Source organism: Cebus imitator, unplaced genomic scaffold (assembly GCF_001604975.1).
Source record: "Cebus imitator isolate Cc_AM_T3 unplaced genomic scaffold, Cebus_imitator-1.0 Scaffold401, whole genome shotgun sequence".
Lineage (NCBI taxonomy): Eukaryota > Metazoa > Chordata > Mammalia > Primates > Cebidae > Cebus > Cebus imitator.
The window spans coordinates 1,942,491-1,951,722 of NW_016107716.1; positions in this window are offsets into that span (position 1 = coordinate 1,942,491).

Genomic DNA, 9,232 nt, shown 5'->3' on the forward strand with positions numbered 1-9,232 from the left:
AGACGGGGTTTCACCATGTTGACCAGGATGGTCTTGATCTCTTGACCTCGTGATCCACCCGCCTCGGCCTCCCAAAGTGCTGGGATTACAGGCTTGAGCCACCGCGCCCGGCCCTAGAATGCTTTTTCAATGAACATCGTCTTAAAATCACAGTTTTACTACCATTACTTCAATGGCATTATGATTGTGGAATGGTTCATTTCACTATTCCCCAATTTTTGGGCAATTGTTCACTAATGTAAACAATGTTGTGATAAATGTCTTAGTGCACATAGCTTTTTTTTTTTTAATTTAAGATTTTCTTTAGAATATATTTCCAAAAGGGGAATTGCTGGGCTCCTGGTAATAAACACTCAAAAAAGAACATTTTAAGAAATCAGTGGTACATTGTCTGGAATGGTGTCTAAACCGGGAACTTGTTTTCCTGAGCACAGAAATCTGTTTTTTCATCTAGATTCCATGACAGAGTGATAATACCTCACCCCTGCCTCTTGAATAATTTGGCCTGGTTTCAGCCTATGAAAATGATGCTAGTCTTGTAAGATGCCTAGTGACAATGCTGAGGAATGACCTGCTCTCAACCAAGGATTCTTGTCTTCCAGGACAGTGTCCTTGGCCCTACTACAAAGTTAGGTTATGAGATGTGTGCCCTCTAACCATTTATGCCAGCAAGACTGGTTCACTAAAATATATGAGCCCCAATTTTAACTGTTTTGGTGCATTGTGTTAGAAAGTAGCAGCAGTTGAATCATTGTCACTTGATTTCTGACCCTTCATTTTTCATGCCTGTCAGCAAGCAAAAGTGGGACAAATATTTGGAATTTTTTTTTCCTAGAACACCTTTTCTTAAACTGTACAATTTCAATGCTTTTCAGTACCAGTCATCACCACAATCAATTTTAGACCATTTTCATCACCTCTAAAAGAAACATTAGGCCAGTTAGCAGTCACTTCCAATTATCTACCAACCCACCTGCCACCCCTTCTCCCCCTACCCCTGGCAACCACTAATGTTTCAGCCTCTGTAGATTTGCCTATTCTGTACACTTCATGTAAATGGGAATCACACATTATGTGGCCTTTTGTGACTGGGTTCTTCTACTTAGCATAATGTTGTCAAGGTTCATCCATGTCATAGCATGAATCAGTACTTCATTATATTCGTGGCTGAGTAATATTCCATTCTGAATAATATATCCCTTCTATGGATAGACCACATTTTATTTATCCATTCATTGGTTCATGGATATTTGAGTTGTTTCCAGTTTTGGGCTATTATGAATAATGCTGCTATGGGCATTTATGTACAAGTATTTGTGTGAACATATGTTTTCATTTCTCTTGGGTATATACCTAGGAGTAGAATTGCTGGATGGTATGATAATTTTGTGTTTGACCTTTTGAGAAACTGCCAAAGTCTTGTCCAAAACAGCTGTACAATTTTACATTCCTAACAGTATTGTATGAGGGTTCCATCTTCTCCACATTCTCACCAACACTCCTTCTTGTCTATCTTTCTTGTTATAGCCATCCTAGTGGGTGTGAAGTGGTATCTGATTGTGAGTTTGATTTGCATTTCCCTTATAGCTAATATTATTGAGCAGCTTTCATTGTTTATTGGTCATTTGTATATCTTCTTTGAAGAAATGTCTATTCTAGTCCTTTGCCCATTGTTTTAGTTATCTGTCTTATTATTATTGAGTTGCAAGGATTCTTTATATATTCTGGATCTAGCTTTGGTCTTTTTCCAAGCCATAGTTTTCCAGTGTGTGTGCATGCATGCGTGTGTGTTTGTGTGTGTAAAATCCTGACCTTAGGCATCTTTTAGAAATGGGTCCCTAGAGCAGAAATCGGATCTTTTTCTTGCCTGAGTCTGAGGGTCTGATTAGTGATACTGAACCAACAGAAAAGAGGAGAGTTTATTTTCTCTCTTTGGTGCCTCCTAGCTTCCCTACCTAAACAGAGATCTCCAGAGATGGAGGAAACGAAAAAAGAGGTAATAAATCATTCACACTTTAGTAGGATCATCTTGCAAATGACAATGTAAAACCCCAAATGAGAGGATGAGTCCATCAATTGAGCCTGGTGAAATTCACTGCAGAATGAGGTCTTAATGGAAAAACATAAATAATAAAAATTTTCAGGAAATTTAGTCCCAGATTAGCAGGAAATACAAATGTTTAATATGTTGGACAAATGGTTCTTTGTGAAGAAAAGTGCTGATTCTTTCATTAATGACACATATATGCAGGTTGATTTAAAACGATAGCTGAGTACCTGAAGAAAAGCAGGGAAGCTGTGCCCCAAAGGCCCCTGCCACATGATGGAGCAGCAGCAGGAGAAAGAATGGATGGATCTAGAAGGCCCTTCCTTTTCTTTCTTGCCTGCAAACATCCCTACAACTCAACTCTCAAGTTCAGTCAAGTTTCACCTCTCCCTTGCATTCTCAGACCCCCTCAGTCCACACAGGTCCCCTTGTTCTCCTACTGCTCCACAGCATCCTGTCTCTACCACACAAGCTTGGATTGGATTCTCTGTTTCCTGAGATTGTTTTCTCTGTGAACATTTTGTCTCCCCTACCTCCCTGCAAGTACCGGAGGCTCAAGGCTGCCATTCCTCAAATGCAAAGAGGGGATCTCACATTATTTGTTGAAGCGAGTTATATTATGACCCATCAGAGTGGGAAATGCTGCCAGCATCTCACACCATTGTGCTTTGTCGCAGTTCTCAGGGCTACTGGCAGAAGAGGGGAACGGAACAGCAGGCCCGGGGGCTGCAGCTTCTGTCCCCGCACCACTTGGCCCTTTCTCTTTGCCTTTTCCCTCCCCGGTGCTTCTGCTTTCTATTTCTGCCTTTTTTTCTTCTTATTTTAAAGCCCTTCTATCTTTCCCACTAATATAATAGGAAAAACTGGTACTCACAGAACTAAAAGCTTAGCAAGAGCAAAAAAGACCCAAATTATTTGGTTATTTTAAATTTTTTTTCTTTTTCTCTTCTCATGTTTTTCATTTTAAAAAATTAGGCTGAGTGAGTTTTTAGGAATTTGTATCTACTTAGTACTGTAGCTGTTGGAAGGGACTTGAAATAGACCATGTAGCCCAACATATAACTTTATAATGAAGAAGCAGAGATTTAGAGAAGTTTAAAGAAAAGGAGGTTCAGGAAAGTGCCTGCCCAAAATAGCACAACCGAGGAGTGGCAGGATCAATACTACAGCCTGGGTCTCATGGCTCCCTGTCCAGTGTGCTCACCCCTGCCCGAGGAAGGGGATTTTTAGGCATATGAATGCCTGCTTCATAAGGAATGAATGTTTGAGAAATGCCACTATTATCACATTTAGCAATATTTGCAAACCAGTTTCAGGTACGCCGATTTAATAGCCTATAAACCTAGGAATTAAATTCAACATCAGACAGAAAGGAAACAATGCATTGCTTTGTCTGACAGTTTCTCTAAATTCATCATGGCAGAGTTTCCTAAAACTCCACAGCCTCCTACCCTGTTAAAATGCTTGCTTATTTCTGGCAGGCAATTAAAACCAAAATCTGATGCTACAACAGGAATTGGGAGCTGGAAAACTGGTGCAATATCAGATTCAGAAATGAGCGTAAATGTCAAGAGGCCTCTGCTGGCATTCTTGTGGTTCAGCCCTGGCACATGTGGCTTGGAGTCAGGCTGTCCTGTGTAATTAAAAGTCATGCTATCTGTCAGGGGAATGCCCTGTTCCAGGATTTGCCAAAAAAAAAAAAAAAAAAAAAAAAAAAAAAAAAAAAAAAAAAAAAGAAAAAAAGCTGTAGGAAAAAGCTCCATGAAATATATCTAGTCCATGGAATATACTGAAATATATCTGCATGATAATTAGCTGACATTATGGAGGGCAAGAGGCAAACATCGTGGCCCTGAGAAATCCTCATTAACTTGCTTTGAGAACCTTCCAATGAAAATAGAAATAGGGCTTCCTTCCAGCAGAAGCCTTAGGACTAGCTTCCTGTGTTTCATAGGCAGTGGAAACAGCAATCTTTTGTAACCATTTTTTTAGCAAAAAATTTTATATATATCCTTGGTTATATGATGTAATAACAAAAAAAGAAATAACAGGACAAAAAAAGAACCAACACACCGAGATAAAAGACATGGCACAATTGCTGTTTGATGTTTTCTGAAAAGTATCATGATTTGCATGGATTTTTACTTCTTTATCTTCATGATGGTTGAGGCTCTGATTATAGCAATCAAATTTGAGTGGAGAATCAGTTGAATCAGCTCCCAGGATAATGCTATTTTTTGGGAGAATTGTGAAGCTTGGTTTTAGAAGTAATATTCATCTGAATCATACTGAGATGCTGGTTGTCAGGGAGATGATCCTTATAGGGATCCTGGGACAGGATCCAGCCAGGTGGCTGCCAGCGAGCCTGTAGCCCAGTCTTTTGTGACCCCTTGGTTCATCAATACACCCCCGGAGAGCACCATCCCTCCCCAGAGAGACATGACAGCAGGAAGGCACCCATGTTATTTCAGTCTTGCCACTTGTGGTTCATACCTTACACCTCTAAAAAGGCCAATAGAAGAAAACTCAGGGCCTGTGTGTCTCTAAGTTAACCATTTCTTACTTGAGAACAAGCAAATCATGGGGTGTCAGTGGTTTATTGAAATATCGAGGAGCTGGAGGGTATTTTGTTCTGTAGATAGATATTCATCGAGTGACTGCTGGGTGGTCATCTGTCCATGAGAGGCAGTGATGATCAGAACCATGGGAAAAAAGAATCCAGCCCTCTGGGAACTTACAGTTGGAGATTGGCCACAGCTGACTCCCTTGTGCAAGGATGAGTTATATAAAGAGTGCTTTTGTTTCACTGACACTGAGACACACATCTCCATCCATCTTCCACCTTACCCAAGAGTCATGGGACTCAAAAGAAAATTGCAGGAACTGCCTGCTTCAGAGAATCTTCGGATGCTTATTGGCCACATAGTATTCATCACGTGGGAGTCAGATGGTATTTTACATAGTCTGTGCCTGATTCCAAGACTGAAAATTTTCAGGGGTTTTGTAAATCCCAGCATATCAGTGTTTGCTCTGTAATTCTCCAAAGCCTTCCCATCAGTAAGGCCACCCATATAACACAAGCTGAAGTAGGAGAGGGAGCCAATGGCATTGTCTCTTCCTTTCATAGATCATGATTTATACCATTATGTCCTGGGCCTTAAAGATCCCAGGTTGCTTCAATTTGAACCGTCAGGATCTGGGCTCTTACCTGATTGAGTTGAAAAGCAGCAGACTCATTCCAAAGCAATTTATTGGATAAACAGGAGAAACAGTGAAAGAGTGAGGGAGTGAAAGAGGGAGAGTGTGGGAGCGATCAAGAGACTTTATACAGATGCTCAGGAAGCCCAGCGTGTTCAGCCTGAAGGTTTAATTAGTTCGATGAGTCATCTCTACTCCAGACACTTTAGAGCAATGCTTCTCAGTCTTGAATACATATTAGAATCCCCTGGGGAGCTTTTGAGAGGTACAGACACCCAAGTCCTATCCCAGATCAATTACATACACCTGAATCACAGAAGCAGTATTTATTAAAGTTTCCACCGCTGTATAGAATCCTCAGATGACTGAGAACCACTGAGTTAGATTTCTGGTAGAGAATTGAGAAGAACCAGATTTTAAAAAATCCTCTGCCCTTTTGAGTATACCCCAATTCTATTTACATGTAAGACCTCAGCATTATTAGTATCCGGCCTCAGTAACCTCAACTTGTTACTATTCTCAGCATTTTGTGTTACCAAGAGAATCCTGGATATATGTATATGTAAACGCATGTAAGTATATAGTAATGAATCTGTGTAGAGGTTGGTTCATGGCTATGTTTCTGGGACCAAGATACATAATTACTTCCTTTTCATCAGGTGGGCATTTGCCTTTTTTGTGGCCCTGGCCTTTGAAAACCCAGCCATTCCTTTATTGGGAGAACACGTGTTGAGCCTGGGCTAGGCACTGAAGCATACAAAAGAGCACAGGATGGCAGGGCAGGTCCGTGGAGCCTGGCCAGCCAGTGGGGAAGAAGGCAATGTAGCATCCAACGAGGTGGTGTTGCGACTAGGTGAACTGGGCACTAATAGAGGTCTGGGACTGGATTGATGGGGTCAGGGAAAGAGCTGACTTGAGTGATGAGCAGTAGCTTGCCTGGCAGCTCAGGGTGAGAATGGAAAAGTAAGTGGGGGTGGGATAGGGAAGAAATTCATCCATGAGCCTCCTTCTTGTCCTCATCTATAATACACCATTGAGAAACAAGGCAAAGCGGTACTGTATAATGTTATTTTGTCCTAACGGGGTTTTGGACACCTGTTCGCATGGGAAAAAGCGATACAATCCTTGCCCTTTAGGAAGTTTCAGTCTAACCAGGGGCTCAGAATTATGGCCTGCATTACCATTCTTTCCTTTTTGAATGGATTTCCCCAAAAGCAGTTCATTGAATCTGCTACAACTGAATGCAAGAGAAACCCAGTAAAGCAATTAAAGAACCTCATTACATGTAAGTTTCCAAAGCAGTGGGCCTCAGACTTCAATGTGATAACAACACCCTCTCATCGTATGTCACTTTGCCATTTATCAGCATATTTGATCTTCATGAAAGCTTTGTGAGGTAGACCAGACAAGACAAGCAATATTATTCCCACTTTACTTGACCCAAAGGATCAAATGACTGACATGAAATTAGAAAGCAATGCCTTGTTCTAGAACCCACATCTTCCTACTTCTTATCTCTTCCTCATTCTGCCCAATTCTTTTCTTCTGGCTGAACACCAATTTGTCACAAATGTCTCTATGTTATGCCATTTATAAAGGAGAGAAGGCTTGTCCTGGAATAACTCAATTTGAGGAGAACGTGTTAAATTTAATTCTTAGTTCTCAGTTTTGTATCTTAGCAACCACATATATTTAGTAATGACTACTTCGATTCCTATAAAGCATGTCCAATGTGCACTGGGTTTCATATGTACTCCTCAAGGAGGATTATAATTTAACTGCAGCTTTGGTCTAAAACTCTAATGACTCCTTCATACTTAGAATCTTATTTTTCACTCTCTCTGCTGTGCATATGATGTGTGAAATTCTGGCTCATTCTCATTTTAAAAAGAAATCTTTTTAAAGGAGGATGATACTAATTAGGGAATTTTTTTTCTTAAAAGTTGTCTACGACTTTAGTAAAGTTATGGGAATTTATATATGCATGACCTTTTTGGAGAGCACTTTGATAGTGAGTATCAAAAACCTAAAATATATTCTCTATTTGACTTGCTAACTCCACCTCTGGAATCTGTTCTAAGGAAAACAAATTTAAAATGCAGAACAACATTTATTCATAAAAATCTTCATTGAAGCATTATTTATAAATAACAAAGCATTATCCACAGTAGGGGAAAAGTGGAAATAACCTAGAAAACTAACAATTTAGTGGACTGGTTGAGTTCAATTTTACATAGTCATAAAATACAATATTATGTCTCTATTAGAATAAGTAATTCTTTTAGTGATAAAATGCTAATTATATTAGGTTAAGCGATTAAGTGGCATACCACAGTATACATGTTTTATGAATCTAGCTATATAAAACCAGATAGCCGAGAGGGAAATACACCAAAATGTTAAAGGTAGTTGTATCTGGAAGGTATTCTATTGGTAATTTATTTTTCTTATCTATTCATATTTTTCTGGTTTTCTCAAGTATCTACCATGACTATGCCTTATTTTTATAATCAGGAAAAGGATTGTGTTTGAAAGACTTTCCTTGTGTACTAAATGTAGGTTCTTTACACACATTTACTTTTAATAGTTCTAAGAATATGCTTCAGTGGGCGGTACCGTGAGGAGTAACTGGAAATCATCTTGGCACTGGCCCCCTGCTTCTACTTCTGACTTCCTGTGACCCATTCTCAACACAGCAGCCAGAGGGATGTTCTTAAAATATAAGAGTGAATTTTTGGCCAGGCATGGTGGCTTACGTCTGTAATCCCAGCACTTTGGGAGGCTGAAGTGGGTGGATTGCTTGAGCCCAGGAATTTGAGCCCAGCCTGGGCAACATAGTGAGACCCCTATCTCTGCAAAACAATGTTGAAAATTAGCCAAGTATGGTGGCTCATGTCTATAATCTCAGCTACTCAGGAGGCTGAGGTGGGAGGATTGCTTGAGCCAAGGAGTTTGAGGCTGCAGTGAACTATGATCATGCAACTGCACTCCAGCCTGGGCGACAGAGTGAGACCCTGTCTCAAAAAAACAAATCCATAAATGTATATAATATAAAAAAGTCAATTTTCCTCTTCTCCAGAGGTTTCTCATCTGATTAAGGCACTGCCTTTAGGACAGCTGACACAGCCCTGTGGGATCTGCTACCCCTCCTAGCCACCTATGCTTTCCCACTCCATCTGCTCCATCCACACTGGCCTTCTTGCTGTGCTTTCTAGAGGCTAGGCATGCTCCTGCCTCAGGGCCTTTGCACTGTCTGTTTTCTCTACAGAGAATGCTTTTCTCTCAGACATGGCTGCTCCCTCTCCCATCTTCATGTTTTTTCCCCAAATATCACTTTCTCAGTTAACCTTCCTTAACCAACCAGTTCAGATCTGTACAGCCCACTCTCATGCCAATATCCATACCACAGTCTCTAACCCTCTTACTGGACTAATTTATTTAAATCTGTAGGACACATCATCCTTTAATATACTATACAGCACCCTTCTTCATCACAGGCCTTAATCTGCAATTGGCAGACCAAGAGATTGAGCTCTCCTAGCTCACTTGCACAATGATAATGTGCAAATTTTGTTTTGTGCCATTTTTCATCTTCCAAAATGCTTTTATTTTGGCAGAGAAATGAGCACATTTGTGTATTCAGTCTTACATCTGTCTATTTATTGATTTGTATATTTATTGCACATTTATTAAAACTGACATGTAAAGATACATCATATAGATGATCTTTGCTATATGATTTAGGTCTCTGCCAATTCTGTTTCAGCTCTTATTGGATACATTTCTGTTGTTGGATACATTTCTGAAATGGCCCTGAGATAAAGCCATACCTTATTTCATTAAAATGTATATTTATTTGTTTTTTAATGGGTAGTATATTCACATGGTCCAAAGATAGAAAAGGGTACACAGTGAAACATTTCATTTGTATCCCTGTCTTCAAGCTACTCAATTACAGTCCCTAATGATCAGTCCTGTTAGCAGTTT